Source organism: Miniopterus natalensis, chromosome 5, assembly GCF_054644295.1.
Source record: "Miniopterus natalensis isolate mMinNat1 chromosome 5, mMinNat1.hap1, whole genome shotgun sequence".
NCBI classification, from domain to species: Eukaryota; Metazoa; Chordata; class Mammalia; order Chiroptera; family Miniopteridae; genus Miniopterus; species Miniopterus natalensis.
Window position 1 is genome coordinate 69,035,317 of NC_142085.1, and position 17,427 is coordinate 69,052,743.

The 17,427-nt window shown below is 36.6% G+C and overlaps 1 non-coding gene across 1 annotated transcript; it reads right to left on the bottom strand.

Annotated features, from left to right (window-relative positions):
* Positions 1-508: 508 nt before the first annotated feature.
* Positions 509-615, bottom strand: LOC148093126 (U6 spliceosomal RNA). The gene has a single exon (XR_015714631.1). It is a non-coding gene; the product is annotated as a U6 spliceosomal RNA (small nuclear RNA).
* Between the last annotated feature and the right edge of the window lie 16,812 nt (positions 616-17,427).

The following is a 17,427-nucleotide window of genomic DNA, read 5'->3' on the forward strand; positions in this document are numbered from 1 at the left end:
AAAGAAGATAAAGGGGCCAATTATGAAAGTGGGAAGAGGAAGAGTAGCCATTCAAGGGAAATGAGGTGGATTAGTAATACCAGAGGAGAGCATGGTCGTCACACCCAAAATGGCAGAGTGTTAATTAGAGGGAGAGGGTCAAAGGATGTCACATTCCCCCCAAACACCTGGTAGGCTGGGTGAAAACAATCTATTTGCTCTGTTAATTAGAAAATCACTCATGGCATACATTAACAAAAGTAGTTTTATTCTTGTGATAAGAAAGAAATCTATAACGGACCGAAGAAGTAAGGAAGTCCTTTTGTCTCCCCTTTTTCTTTTTGAAATCTTTGCTCAATGGAGTGAGAACTACATGAGGTTTTATGGGATGGTTGCATTTTTTTATGCAATAGAAAGGTGTTTATCGACCAAAGGATAATCAAGTAAGAGATGCTGCAAGTAAAGCAAAGAGACAGAAACAACTGATGCAGCCTGATTCTAGTCAGCTGAGATCGACCAAATTAATTTTTAAAATATGGAACACTTCATGAATTTGCATGTCATCTTTTCACAGGGCCCATGCTAATCTTCTATGTGTTGTTCCAGTTTTAGTATGTGTGCTCTTGACACAAGCAGAACAAAATTTGAATCACACCTATATATGTGGATTTTAAGACTTGCTAGTCTTGACATGAATGTCCCATAACTTCCTGGAGCTCAAAATGCTTAAATTTAATTTCACTAATTGAGTTCACCCATCCTCTAACATATATCTATTCCTATATTCTCTCTCCTAGTGACACAGCCTCCAAATGAGAAGTCATTTTATATTTCTTCTTTTAACTATCAGTCTATTCCTCTGATCTTTCTTGCTCCCTCCCATCCAATCAGACTCAAAGCCCTACTGATTCTTCCCTTAAGTATGTCTGGAGTCTGTCTTATTTCTTAAACAAGTTTCTCCTTTTTGTGAACCCGCTGAACTGGAAGTTCTTCCAGGATGAGGCTTGTTCCTTATGTTTTTCCTAATTTCAACTCCTAAAGGTGTATAAAACATTTTCAGTAAGTTTTGTGGCAACGAACTTAATAATCAGGTCCCTGGTTTTCCAGTTTCACACGCCACTACGCCTGCCTCCTACACTCCAGTCACACTGTCCACCAGTACCCTGGGTAATTCCATGTTTCCTTCTATTTACACAAGCTTTTACTTTGCCCTGGAATGTTCTTTCCAATGCATTGTCCACCTGGAAAGTGGACGATCACTTGGAAACGTTAGTAGAAGAATTCATGGCCCTGTAAAATTTTCCTTTATTTCTCTGCTAGTGTGCAGATCTTGCTGCAGGACACCGAATTTCTTTTCCTTTCTGGCACACAACAAAACATTCCTCATGCTCACTTGCTGTTTGACATGGCCATAGAATGTGAGTGGAAACTATGTATGTACTCTTATGCGTGGCCACAAATTTTTCCCAGTTGCCATTTTTCATACCATTTTCCGCTTTCAGACGCCTGGTTTCAAGAGCCCCTCGTAGGAGATCTCAGGAGCTATGTGCTGAAGATGGCACGACAGTCACACGCTGCTTAACCTGGGGAATGTGTTGTGAGAAATGTGTCAGTAGGTGCATTTGTTGTGTGAACATCAGAGAGTGCCCTTACAGAACCCCAGATGGCATAGCCCATGACTGGAACTGCATGTGCTACACTTTTGTTCCACTGGCAGTGCAATAGGTTTGTTTGCACCAGTGTCGCCACAGACACCTGAGTGATTGCAGTGTGAGCTCTGACAGCTGGCTTTCCTCTTTGTAATGCGAGTGCCTGACTCAAGCTTTGATTGCCGAGGCACCCATTCCTGGGCTGGCATCCATTTCACAGAGGCCTCTGCTTCCAGGAAAGCTACCACCCATAAGTGGGTTGCCAGGCTGCCTACCCCCATGGATGCTCCTTTTTTTTTTTTTTATAGATCTTGGTTGCTTTAGATACAAATTGGGCTGCTTTTTCCCCCCCTGTGCTTTATTATTATTTTTCTCTTCCAATGCTTTACATTCCCTCTCTTTTGCTTTAAATTCACCAACAAAGAGTGAGCCCACAAAAACCTATACCCCCACTCTGAATAAAAGCAGAACCTCAGGCCCACTCGTGCACATTCATGGTGGAAACTGCCCCCCCCTCCACCCCCCAGGAGACTTAGTTATCTGCCTTTGGCTGTGCCTTGTACTCTCCAGGGCCTGTAAATAAGAAATTCTCTCTTTTTTCTTCTTCAAAATTTCCCAATAGTTATCAGGCAAAAGGGCATCATGCACTCATAGTAACAAAAACACCCGCCAGTTCAATAGTAATATTGGTTGAGAAGAGTAACATTGTCTGGGGGAAGTGCCAGGGGAGGTGATGCCCCCAGGCATTTCTAAGAGATATCATGGCTATGGGTGGATTGAGGGAGCACAAAACACTGATGTGTTGCAAAGTGACATTACAGCAGCTATGATATCACTGGGCAACAGAAAATTTTCAGCCATTATAATCATATGGGACCATCATTGTATATGTGGATTGTCCTTGACTGAAAGGTCATTATTCAGTGCATGACTATATTGGAAAAAGGGAACCAGGTCCCCGAATCATTGCTTAGAGTACTGTGCCCTCAACTCCTGCATGAGGCCATTGTAAGAGTGAGAAATAAACCTTCATAATGTTAAATCTCGACTCAAAATTTGGATTTTATCCATTATAGCCACTAGTATAATCTTAACCAATACAGCGCTCATTGCATCTTGTAGCCCCATTATAACTCATAATAGTTTATAATAATTGATAGATATGTCTATCACTCCACTAGACTATGTCTGTTCTGGAGATTTCTCTATCAATGTTCCCAGTATCTGGCACAAAACAGGTGTTGTTTTACAAGCATACATTCTAAATTTTATAGGAGAGCCATGGTGTACTATATTGGCTTTTTCTCAAATTATTTTTGAGGAGAATGGTTCACAAAAAAATAGTCCTTATAATTAGAAGTAACTCGAGTTTTTCCACACATGAAATTCTCTCAATGGAAAACATGTGAGATGTAAGCAGTCATATTTTTACCCAGTTACCCCAGGCCATTCCCTCTATTCAGGATAATGAGTGATATTGGACATATTTTCAAATTCAAATGTAGTTTTTAAACGTGTAATTTGTTATTTGTATTTTCATCAGCGGCAAGTGCAATGGTAGTTTGTGCAAATTAATGCTCACAGTATGAGTGTTTTAGTACTATTGAATAATAACAGTATGCAATTTGAAAGGTAATTCCATTATGGCAAGCTTCCTGGGAAAAAAACAAATGGCCTGACCATTATAAAATTTGCAGTCATTGTTAGAAATTACATGTTTATTGAATAACAAATACAGGAGTCACTTGGCCTTTAAAAGTGAAGTTTTGAGTTGGTGGTAAAAAGAGGTAGCTGCATACAGTTCTTTCATTACCAGTCTCTTCTTTGTTCCCCAAAATTATGAAGCCCTGGATTGGAAGTGAGACTGAGTTGTGAAGGGAGCAAAAGGGTAACGGTTGCTCAGCTAGAATTGAAATCCCTTTCAAATCTATCTAAAATTTCTGTTAATATAAACCAATTTCACATCCAGCTTTGTTACTAGAAGAACTCAGATCCAACAAGGGCTACACCATTTAATTGTCATCTGTTACTAAACTGGGACAAAACAGGGTAATTAACTAGTAACTATTACCTCAAAGGCACTGAGACAAGGCTAGAAGGGAACGGTGATGTTTGTCATCAAGTAAATTTTATGAGGTGGGAGACAGACTAGTAAAGATGAACCTCTAAAGGTGGTCAACTCTCACAATGCATTGTAACCCCCTGGGGAACTTTAAAAAATACCGAGGCTCACCTCCCCCCAAATCCTGATGCAACCGGTCTAGGCCCAGGGATTTAAAAGTTGCCCCGGTGATTCTATTATGTAGCCAGGATTGAAAACTACTGAAACACGCCACCAATATTTTTTGCATAGAGGTGCCAAGATCTTTGAGACAAATATCATTCCATTCATTTATTTATTACTTCAGTAGTTCAGGCATTCAGGTTAGTCATTCTTTTCATTACATTCAATTAATTCAATATTCATTAAGCACCTACTTTGTATTTGTCACTGAATCAGGGGCAGAGATGCTCCACTCAATCACTACTTGATAGCTAAAGGGAAAATTTGTTCACTAATTTCTCCTGTGTCTGGGGCCTTCTGCACCTCTGACTCTGATCCTGGCTCTGCTTGAAAGAGAGGCAACTTTTCCATTCTTTTCTCTCCTTTCCTTTCCTTTTCTTTTCCTTTCTCTTGTTTGGTTTCAGCAAAGTGGGGCGGATAGAGGTTGGGAAAGAAAGAGACTAGGAAACTTTTACTGAGTAGCTACTCTATGTTTAGCAAGGGTTAGCATTTCACAGTTGGAATCTCGCAGACCTGTGAGGCAGGTAATGTTAACTCCACTTTATAAATGAGGACACACAGATTCAAAAGTCTAAGTAACTTGTTCAAGGTCACAATGTCACTTAGCTGCTAAGCTCGGATATAAACTGCACGTTCTTTTCCCAAATCTTTCTATTACAGTTTCCCTAAAACCAGAGGAGAGCCAAATCATCTCCCCAATTGCAAATTGTGTTGTCAAAGCATGTATTTGGGGACCATCTGGGAAGGTAGTTTCTTTGAACTTTCTTCTTGCATCCGAAAATTTATTTGAATGTTAATTTCATCCTCTGTAAGTTAATTAAAATATAAAAATTGTATTTAATTTACTATTACAAAAAATAATCTTTCTGTTTTAATGAATGCAATTGCCTTGAGTTTATCAATTTTAGAAAATTGTGCTCAAAACAGCTGACTCTACATATAAGTTTCAGTGTCCAGAACATTTCTCTGCTTTGCCTTGTAAATGCTAAATTTCAGGAATTCATACTGACCCAAATCTGAGGATTCAAATGGCAACACTTCTTTTCACTGTGCTTCTGAGTCTCTACAAGTCTTGCTGAGATGAGACTCTGAAATGCTGCCCGAATTGAAAAGGTCTCTGCACTCACTGGCCAGTCCCACTCATTCACTGACGCTGATTTTTATTTTCCCCTAATGGTGTAATTTTCATGAGTCAAGAACCTCAAGTGACGCATAGTCCCTGTTATTAACTCTCCTCATCCAATTAAGACTTCATTTTCTGCGCAGTGATCATATATGTATTTCAGCCACTCAGTTTGCAGAACTTTGCACCCGTGTAATTATTTATTCAACTCTTGTAATTATCTGTTTAATTTGTATAGTTCCTGCTGGTATAAGCTATCTTTTAAACTAATGTATCCCCTACACCGAACATTTGGCCTGGTACATGTTAGGCCTTTAGTATTTGTTGAATGATTACAGTGTAGGACTCTCCCAAGTAATTTCTCCCTAAAATACAGTTTTTACTAGCCTTGCTTCACTGACCTTGGAGAAAGTCTGGAGTAGTTTTTAGTTTCATTGATTGTGCTTTTACCATATTGTTCTGTTTATTACTTATTTTTAGATGCAAAAATTCTGAAAGGTTTTTTTAAAGTGTTCTTATAAAAATGATTTCTTGTGGCTGCCTAGGAATTTTTAAAAAATTCCATCCGGTATTTGGGGTTATTTTTATCTTTATGATAAATGATTTAAAATATAAATAAACAGTTCATCAACATCTTTGGTATTAATAACTTCTATGTACCATGAATTCACCAGCTTAAGTTAGGAAAATATCCTATGTTTGTTCCTTCTGTCAAGATCATCACAAGGATATAGCAGGGACATCTGTGGGACAGCTGACTTAGTGATATCTGGTTGCTATGCATTTCTATTGCTTATGTTTTAACTGGTTTCAGGCCTATTTTCAAATTATTGGCTTTTAAATCCCTCTTGATATTGCCAATTGAAAATATAATTTTAAGTTATTTCCCTTTTTTAAAGTAAATGGAAAAGATCATAAGTTCCCTTGCCTACCCACAATTATTAGAATTCTCATGTAAGTGAATTACATGAGACCTCATAATATCAGGGACTGGAGTAGTGTCAAACTTCGTAAACTATATATATAGTAACTAGATATATACAACTACTGTATTTCTGTTATGATATGTATTCTTTATATATAAAACATCAAATTATATAGTTTTATCATACATATATATATCATTTTTAGTGACATATAACAATTTTATCTTATGGTATCCTCACATTAGCAGAGAAGACATTTGTTATCGCTTAAACAAATAAAACAGACAATAGAAAACAGCTGAGACTATTGAGATTAAGTCTTGCCCAAGGTCACATAAGCCCATATAGATGTGGAACTTATCACAGAGCCACTCTCTTCCTGGTGCTATGCACTCTGATTTCAAAGTACGGGCTCTTTTTCACTCTTTCCTATTTTAATTTTAGAGTTCTGGCAGAATGGGAGAAGTATAAAGAAAATGGTTCATTGCTTCCTCTGGTCTACACTTTATCTTGCGAGAATTTATGGTAGATGGTATTTGAAAATAGCGCCTGCATGGCAATTCTTGCAGCACCTCTCTGCAGTATATCATTCCACTTTCTTATTTGCCATACTGTAAATCAGCTTTGCAAATAGCCACTTGTGTGGGAGGGAACACTTTAGGCTGGATAGTACAGTACTTTCCAATCTTGCATATGGTTTAGCAACCTATATCTGCTCACTGTACCCCATTTTTTATTATTATCATGCCCAAGCCACAATCAATATTAACAGACAAGTGGTGATCAAGGTAAGTCTCAAAACTCTTTGGATAAAGAAATGATTCTCTGGTAGCACCCAATTGTTAGGCAGGATGTATATGGGTAATTCGTAATTTTAGGGTATCTAAATAGCTCTTTTATGGAGCTGAGTAAGTAAACCTTTTCAGATAGAGATAGATGATAGATAGATAGATAGATAGATAGATAGATAGATAGATAGATAGATAGATAGATAGATGATAGATAGATAGATGATAGATAGATAGATGATAGATGGATGATAGATATAGATAGATGATGATAGATGATAGATGATAGATAGATGATAGATAGATAGATAGATAGATAGATAGATGATAGATAGATAGATAGATAGATAGAGATAGATGATAGATAGATAGATGATAGATAGATAGATGACAGATAGATAGATAGATAGATAGAGATAGATAGATAGATAGATAGATAGATAGATGATAGATAGATAGATGATAGATAGATAGATGACAGATAGATAGATAGATAGAGATAGATAGATAGATGATAGATAGATAGATGATAGATAGATAGATAGATAGATAGAAAGATAGATAGATAGATAGATGATAGATAGATGATAGATAGATAGATAGATAGATAGATAGATAGATGATAGATAGAAAGAAAGAAAGAAAGAAAGAAAGAAAGAAAGATAGATAGATAGATAGATAGATAGATAGATAGATAGATAGATAGATGTGGTGTAGTAAGATGTAGCTAAAAAATAACCTCGGCAGAAAGAAGAACAGGCACAAAATACAAACTGGGAAAAGTTTTGAACTGATCTAACTGAGAATAAAGTAGAGCTGTATGCCCAGCTCTAGGCTCTTCTGAGAGCATCGGACTGTGTGTGTGTTTATGGTTTTCAAAGCTAGAACCAGCTGCCATGCCCACGGCTTTGACAGCTTCAGGTGAGCAGGAAGCAGCAGGTGTCAGGGGAGCACTGGACTAGCCAGCGGGCGCTCCACTTCCATCTAAAGACTGGCTAGCCTGTTGTCTGGGACTGAGAAGCTGCGTTTGGCTTAGATCAAGGTCCTGGGGAGGCACTAAGCCGGTGGTTTGATCTGAAAGACTTGAACTGGCACGAAATCAAGTAGGTCAGACAGGTGGGGCAGAGGCAGGCATGGCAAGAGCTGCATGAATGTGTGGATCAACTGGCCTCTTAAGGTCTTTTTGGCTAAGGGCTGCTCCATTGTTCTTGACCTTTTCTGGTCCCCCAGGGTGGAATTCTCAAGCCTAAAAGGTTCAAAATGTTGGGAAAACACCTTGTGGACTGAAAGTATTATATCCTTAGTCTCCCAGGTAAAGTCTTTGTGTTCTTAATTAGAACTTGATACTGATCTTGGTCCTAAGTGGTGAAAACCACTCTCCAGTGCTAGGAAAAGGGGAGGTTGTGCTCCTAAAAGGGGCATCTTGAAGCCAAAGATGTATCTGTGGCTTAAGCAGTAAAATCCTACCCTGAGAGGATCGGTAAAAGCTGCAGCTCTCCTTACTTTGCCCTTGACTCTGTCAGTTCCCTTACTTAACAAACAATGTGGGGCAGACTGAGAGGATAGGTTCCCCAGAGTATATCCACCCTCCCTCTCCCCAACCTGACTGTGGGCTGACAGTTTATGTAACACCGACTCTGAGTATGTGAAACTGACAGTTGTCAAATTAATATTTATATAGAAATTGTTCTGTATGCAAAACCAGTCAGGCTCAAGTGTTTAAACAGTGGACACCGGTTTCACAGCTTCTGATGCTTTAAATACCCTTCCCACATGACAGAGTCTTGCCTTGTCATGGAAGTGAGGTAGTATGAGTGCTGGGACACTTCTGATGCACAGTAATTAAGTGTCTCCCACAAGATAACTTTATTATTATCCTCAAGATAACCATGAGACTCTCAAAACTGTTCTTTTTCTTTCCTGTCTAGCTCTAGTCACAAACTCTCAAAGAAAGGAGTCTAACTAAATTTTCATTTTCTTCATGGCTTCTGTACAACTCTCTCAAAGTTTCAGCATTTGAAATAGGCCCAAAAGCTTCCTTTAAGGCCATTCACTGACTAAAATATCTCTTCTCTACATTTATAAAATGGACGATAAACTTATGATGTCATTATTCCAAGAAATTGCTCAAGCTGAAAATATATATAGAATTAAAAGTCGTATACATAAATAATACATAAAAACATTTAGATACATCTGAGAAAAGTCCCTGTCACATGAAAATATTATGGAAAACAATTATTTTTATGATAGTTCTTAATGCCAGTTGAATGATCAGAGCCAATCTGTACCTGGAGCCATGAAGATGTTTGAGACTTGGTCAGTGGGTAGCTACTAGACATTTTCTGAGCAGGGAAGTAAGTAAGACTTAAAGGAGTTAAAGAAAATGTAATAAAATGAGAAAGGAAATCTGTTACCTCCCCATCAGACATTTTCATTAGCCTATGTATTTCCCCTTATGTCACTTGGAATTATATGTATTTAAGTGAATCTTTGAATATTCACTTATTTACCTATTTCCCTAAATAAACTCTAAAACCCACAAGGGCAGGAACATTGTTGATTTTCCGCATCTTGAGTCCCCTGTGTATTATGCATGATACACAGTGCCCATTCAAGGTATATTTTTGCAAAAGAATAAATGAATGAATGGAGGAATAGATGAGTCTAGTAGATAATTAGAGGTTTAGACAATGAGAGACGTCTAAGGATATCACAGAGTCAGCAGAGTTGACCTTGAATAATAGACTGAAGTTTCTGTGCTCTGTGCTCTGATTTATAGCCTGTTGAGTACCGGTGGCCTGAGTGCCCAGGTGTTGATCATGGCCAGGAGCACTGTGAGGCCTGGAGGTGACTCTTTTCTCTGACTGTGTTGGTGGCAGCAAAGCTGTTATCTTACCCTGGATTCTGATTACACACTGTGTATACAGTAATTGTGTAACAGGCCAGGTGACGAGTAAACAAAAGCTGTTTTCATTTCTTAAACTCCCTGTGCATTTCTTTAGAATATGAGACAGTAAACAATTTTGGCAGGCAGTCAAATGTTTCAAACATGTTTCCAGGTTGATCATGAATACATCATTATTGTAATTCCTCAAAGTTCCTGGTGATGCTTAATTGTATGTTCAATAGGAACAATTCCAAGCAGACTTGTCTAACTAGTTGGTTGTATAATAATTAATACACATGATAAGGACATTAAAGGAGCATCTTAGCTAAAATAGCAAGTTTATCTTCCTTAACTGGGATACATTTTTTCCAAAACAATTTGCAATATAATTTATTTGGGCTGGTTTGCCTTCACCAAATTTCTTTATGTACTGTCTGCTAGAAGCAATTTGTCTTCTTTTCTTAATAGGCTTATAACTTTAAGTTTTAAAGCCAATTAAAGAGAAAAATCACCAAATGAACTAAGCCTAATTTACTTAACTAACTAGCTTTTGCTTTTATTGAATAAAAAATAAGAAATTTTATATCTTATTTTGTCTTCAATGACTTTTATTGTAGTACTTTAGACTTCAGTAACCCTGTTACATAATCTGTAGAATGGGGTTAGTCATTTAATAGCCTCTGAGGTGTTACATTATAAGCTAGAAGTTTCTCTAAAGAAGAGAAAACATGAAATGTTAAAAATCATTCTCTGTGTTGAGGAATTTGTTTACAATCTCTGATTTAATTATATATACATATATATACATATATACATATATATATACATATATATACATGCTATCTTTCAATATTCATAAAAATTAATACAGCTTTCTTTAACAGATTTTGAGGTTCAAAATAAAAATTATTACCCAAAACAAAGAAATTAGAATCTCCAGTAAGATTTTCAAATGATTCTATTATAAATATGATATGTTTAATTCAAGAAGTCTTTCTTCTTTCACCCTACTCCGTTCCTAACATTTATATGGGCTTATATAATTTCCTTCCAATCACTCAGTTATGAATTATAGTTTTAGGGTCAATGTGGAATGTAGATAAATTTTGGAATAAACTGAGGCGATCTTTCAGGACGCTGTTGGGTATTGCAGGTAAGAAGTGATGAGTGCCTAAACTGAAGTAGCAGTGGTAGAAACTGAAGAAACGGGGTTGGTTTAAGGGATAATAATGTTAGATCAACAGGAATGAATGAGAGATGAAATGGGAGAATGGAAAATACAGAATTGTTCAACTTGACTGCTCAGTTTCTGGCTCAACCTAGTAGTTAGATGGTGACTCACATCAGAGTGTTTTGAAGGAGTGGGTATAAAGAAGAGGCAGAAAAAAATGAGTTCAGTTGGGGATCTATTGATTTAGAGATGAATGATATGTAATAGACATATGGATATATGTGGGTTGTAGCTTAGATGAGAGATCTGAGAGGCAAATATAGATTTGAAACTCATTGCTGAACAGATGGTAGTTGAAATTATAGTTTGGCTGAGATGCTCCAGGACAAAGAGTTAACTGGAATCAAATGAGTGCAAATGAAGAAACTTTGGGAAAACCTATATTTACAGGCAAGAGTAGAAGATGAAACTTAGTAAAACCAAGACATTGCAGAATCTTAGGAGATGATGGAGGAAATAATTTCAAGGTAGAAGAAATAGTCATAGTATCAAAAGTGGCTGAGATGTCAAGTAAGATAAGGGCCTACAAGGGTCCATTCAATTTGGGAGTTAAAGTCATTGGTGGCCAGATTGCCTCATTTGTGAAAATTCAGGCAGCATTTTAAAGATTTTGGATAAGGAAAGGATTTCTCTTGGAAATATAAAACCAAACCAAACCAAACCAAAAACACTCTGATACCTTAAGAGTATTTTTGTTATTTTTGAAAAAATTTACAACACCCTTTCTATATTTGGTTTAATAAAATGGAAGGGAAGAATTATATTTGCTGCATTCACATCTTTATTAATTCAATTGTTTATTTTAGAAAATCCATGCAATTAAAATGACAAATTTGGACTCTCAGATTCTATTTCTTTCTTTTCATGATATTATTTGTGTTTCTTCTATTAATTTAAATACTATTTTTTAAATTTAATTTTTAGATTAGCATTAATGGTTCTAAGTTGATAATGTAGGTATTATAAGGTGATTTTTTTCTAGCCTTATTGAGATATAATTGACATACAGCATTGTGTAAGTTTAATGTATACAATGGAATCATTTGATATATGTAATGTGAAAAGATAACCATGATGAGATTAGTTTATACATCCATCACCTTGCACAGTTACTTTTTTCCCTAAATATTGTAGTGATAACTTTTAAGATCTATTCTCTTAGCTACTTTCATGTATAGAATACAGTATTGTTAGCTATAGCCACCATGCTATTTGTTAGAGCCTGAGAAGTTTTTCATGTTATAACTGAAAGTTTGTACTTTCTGACCATGTTTACCCATTTTCCCCACTCCTTTTTCCCTGGGAATCACCATTCTACTCTCTGTATCTATGAATTTGGGCTTTTTAAAAATTCTACATATAAGTGATATAGAATATTTGTCTTTCTCTGTCCTTTTTATGGCTGAATGTTAAATTATATATATACACACCTCATTTTCTTTATCTATTCATCCACTGACACACACTTAGGTTGTTTCCATGTTTTGGCTATTCTAAATGCTGCATTGAACATGCGGTATGGATATCTGTTCAATAGACTGATCAGATTTCCTTTGGCTATTTACCCAGAAGTGGGATTGCTGGATAAGGGTTTCCTTTTTTCCACAGCCTTGCCAGCATTTGTTATTTGTTGTCGTTTTGATAACAGCCATTCTCACAGAGGTGAGATGACATATATAGTAAACTTTCACATCAACTTTGGATGAAGTTAAGACAGATTTAATTTTTTAACCTCATAGACTCTCTCAGGAAGAAGTGCTCCCCTAGTTAATCAGTAAATTAAAAACATCAAGGAAAAATTTTTCCCAGAGCTGATTTCTTTCCAGCTGATTCAGGTTTTCCTGTTTAGTCCTTAAATATGGGAAACACTGTACATGAAGTTTGAATCTGGCAACAGTGAAGACAGGAAATGGGAGGGAAATGCAGAGACTTACCTGAATTAAAAGTATTGTAAACAGCAGGCCAATTTCTACTTCAAAGTAAACTGATTGCAAAAGCTCAAAATAGTCTTGGCCAATACAGGACATCAGAGAAAACACGGACCTGAATGGGGAAGAAAATCTCATGAGAGAGACCAAATGAAGAAATGGCAGCAGAAGTAAGGTTCAGGGCCTACAAATGGCTGGGATGTTTCTAACATGCTACCCATTCTCTGAAACTGGGCTGTGTGATTATGTTTCCTAGATACTACATAGCAGAACCTGCAATGTAGATGGGTAGGAATTTTGGAGAAGTTAAATTGATTATTTACTTCATTTCAGGTTATGCAAACATTTCTCAATAAATAGAACAGCTCTACAATTAACAAGGAAAAGTCTCAGAGAATGTAGCTCTGCCTAAATCAGGCTCTCCTTGGTGAGTAAGTAGATCTGTTCTTATTTCTGTGATCTGTTGTTCAACCGAGGGACAGAGACAAGGCTGATGAAAATAATTGCTGTTCTCGCAGTCAATTTAGCAGAGCTGGTTGGAGCCCTTGACCTTCAGGACATCCTTAGAGCTATAATGTTCTCTAGTCCAGCTTGTGAGGGGCAGAGAGCTCCTGTCTCTTCAGAGTGACAGAGAAACTCTAGGTTTTTAGGCTAAGGCACAAGAACTTCCTAGGAATTCCCTATAGAGCTATATCTGGAGGTGGTGATTTTCTAATTCTAATTAATTAAAAAAATTTAAATTTGGAAACCAATAATTGTTTTACCTAAATATTTTAAATAATCTAGCACTGTGCATCCAACTTAAAACACCTTTGAAAATCATTGCATATGTTTATATAAGAGCATGGATCACGTTCACATGAGCACACACAATTTCAGGGTGTTACTCAAGGAAATTTGAGATTACACTCCATGATGGAAAATTTGGGGTTCTGATATTTAAGTGTATAATAGCATAATTTCCATCTTGCTAGATTTGAGTGAAAAAAAACTTACAGCACTATACAAAAGTGCTTTAGAAAAGAGACAGACTTCTTTGGAATGATTATTGACCAAATGACAACCAAAGGTTACCAACTAAGAGCATTGTTCAAATTTCTATGATCTTGTGAAACGTCATAGGAATGGATAATTATTCTATGACATTATTACCAGTTTTAAATATGTGAGGGTTGCTGGAACTAATTAAACAGTCTTAGAAACAGTATTAAAATCTCCATTTGCCCTTTGTGACAGAATGGAGGGACCTGGAGATTATTATGCTAAGTGAAATAAGTCAGTTAGAGAAAGATAAATATCACATGATCTCACTTATATGTGGAATCTAATGAACAAAATAAATTGATAAAGAAAATAGGTCCAGAGGTGTGGATGCATGGAACAGACTGACAAATCTCAGAGGGAAGGGGGGAAGGGGGGAGGAAAAGATTAACTAAAGGACACATATATGCATAACCCATGGACAAAGACAATAGTGTGGGGAAGGCCTGGGGGGGGGGCAGGGCTGAGTGGAGAGGGGCAAAGGGGGGAGAAAATGGGGGACAGCTGTAATACTGTCAACAATAAATAAATTAAAAAATCTCCATTTGGTACGAATAAAGTTGCCACTAAAATGATGAGGCTATTTCTTAGCTTCTGCTTGTCAAACCCTGGCTACTGAGGATGACATCTCTCTGATATCCAGTACCTACCACTGTTGTTCAAAATATTCAGTGACTGCGTGTTTTCTAGCAAATAACCTTTCCCCCAGCTCCACTTGTCAAATGTCTCAATCGGATTCTTTCTGAAATGTCACCTCTTGGTGAAGCCTTTTCTGGATCTTTAAACTGAATGTAATCTCTCTTTCCTGTGATTTCACCAAGTGCCCCACTCCCCATTTTGTTACATTTATTTATTCAGTTTGCTCATTTGCTACACTACTTTGTAAGCTCCTTGGAGGCACAGACTTTCTTCTTCACCCTTGTATTCTTTAGCTCCTTAGCCCAATATGAGAGAGAGAGAAGCAAAAGAGAGAGGACTAGGTAGACAGGGAGCTGATGTTCAAATATTTTATTTTTAATTAAACTTACAAAGAGAAAAAGCAGGCAGCCATAAGAGATTTTGAAAGACAGGACACTGGTCAAAAGGATCCTCATCAGCATATTGATGACCCACAATTGGAAGCATTATGCCCATCCATGTGGGGACTAGCTATTATTTTGTCACCTCATAGTAGTTTTTACTCTTGTTAAAATAGCCTGTTTATTATTGTTTTATCTGCATTCACTGCCTCCTCCTGCTGGGTCCTAGAATGATCATGTCCCAGTCTGGGGAGAGCAGGGAATGTTTAGGCGTTTACTTATGGAGGCCAAAGTTGCTACAATTTCAAGGTCACCTTATCCCTGAACCTTTCATTAACCATTTAGTCTGTCTTTGATCTTGGGTCTTTGTATACTTTCAACTCCTGAATTGGAGGTAATTTTGTTTTTCACTTTGGACCCCATTTTAGAGCCTTCAGCTCTGTGTGTTTTGGGTCCCAGATGCCTCTTGGCTTCCCAGCCCTGCCTCTCAATAACTCATAACTGGCATGATTTTGTAAGATCATTTTGGGGTATCTTTACTGGATTAAAAGGAAAGCTTGGTAGGAAAATGACGCAGAAGAAAATACATTTGACTGCTTTCAAGTGTTAGGTAAGTTTATGCGATTATTGTCACACAGCTCATGCTGCTGACTTTGTCCTTAAATTTGTCTGGTGGTTGTTGCTGTGCAAGTGGCCCTGAAGTCTTCTAGGGACCGTCTGCTTTGGTAAGGGTCCCTGAAGAGATCAAATGCAGTCCAGAACATTCAAACCTGAGTTTTTATTTTCTGATTACAAATTGACTATAACTTTTAATATTCACAAGTAAAAACTCATAGTCAAGTAAAAAGTAATTGATTACTTTAAATTTGAAAGACATGAGAATTTATTTTCGAGAAATTTCAAGATCAAAGGAAAAAATGTCAGAAAGCAGTATTTTGACCCTCCAATCCTCTGATTTTATATGTTCATAAAGATATGGGAAAACTTGGTATATTCTGAGATGATCTGTACCATAGCTTTTAGGAAATAAAAGTATGAGTAAAAAAACTTAAAAATAAGTTAATACAACAGTAAACCTGATATTTAAAAACTATTAAATATGCATGGTAAAAATGATGGCATCTTTAACATCAATTACTTTTATTTGGATAGACAAAATAGATTTTTAAAATTTGAAATAATTCCACTTTTATAATTTCTAAAGCAAATTATAAAATTAATTGTAGGCTATAAATTTCTTTAGTCCAGATCTTTTATTATAAAAAGGGAAACTCTAATGTCACAAAATTATAAATATTAGAGCTCAGATTTGACATATAAGGTTATATTATTTTCACCAATGTACCACCCAGTTCTAAAGAAATAACACTCAAACACTTGTTGGCATGTTTTTCTGTGTGTGTGAGAGAGAGGCATACCAGAAGCTTGAGTTTGACTTTGCTTGTTCTTCCTGTAAGTATCCTTTGGGTAGATTTGAAAGTCCTTTCCAAATTTCACATAAGGATACTTTTTGACTTCTATTAGCTGCTACTGCAAAGTCTTAAAAATATTGATAGTTACCGTCAGAGCAGTTAAAATTTAGAGTTCTAGGCAAGTCTGGGTATAGATTCTCCTGGGAAAGGTGGACTAGCCAGAATTTTCTGTGAGGTTAATACTCAGTACAAGAGGATTAGTCTCTTCCTGTTTAAATGGCAACTCTAACAAGATCCAGGTTAGAAAATGTAAAACCAAACCAACAATGCAGAGAAAAGATCGTGGAACAAAGAAAGAAATCCATCTGAAGAGCTGACTCTGGTTATATTACAAAGTTAACATCAGCAATAAAAGTAAACAAAACCAAGTGACTAAATCAAGGTCAAGTATGACGATGGGTCATGAATCAGCAAAAATAACCATAGTACCAAAGTTCAAGAATAGGTTGGCCAGAAATAGACGAGTGGGACTCAGTTGAGTTGAATACATTTATCTCTCACCTTTCTCCTAGTCTTCCTTTCTCTTTTTCCTTTCCCTCCTTCCCTTTCATTTCCTTAACTTCTTTCCCTTTTTTCCTCCCTTTTACAAAAATATCTACTATATGCACCAGAATAAGCACTTATACTGATGAAAGATTGATTTCTTGCCTAAGCAGAGTTCTCAGACTATGTGTGTTGAGATCATAAGGTTCATATGTCTTTACCTAATATATTTTGAGTACTCACTTGCAGTATTTCAGTTGTTCACAATCTAAATATGAACTGAATGCTGAACACATGGCTTGTGCTATACGGTACATGCTTATGATATTATACAGTAGAATTCATTTGGAATAGTAATACTCTGACTTAGATAATGGTAATGAGACTTAAATGCATGCAGACAGTGACAAAACAAGAAAAATGTGAGAGGACATGATTTTTCTTAGCTGAGTCCTTGCTATTATAAGAAACAGTGAAACTATAGAATTCTACAAAACATATTGAACACCATTGCAATAGTATGAAGTACAATTTCAAACTCATACTTGGATAGAATGCATACTTAGGCTTAAAATATATTGTATTTCAAGTTGAACTTCATGACAGCTGAATAA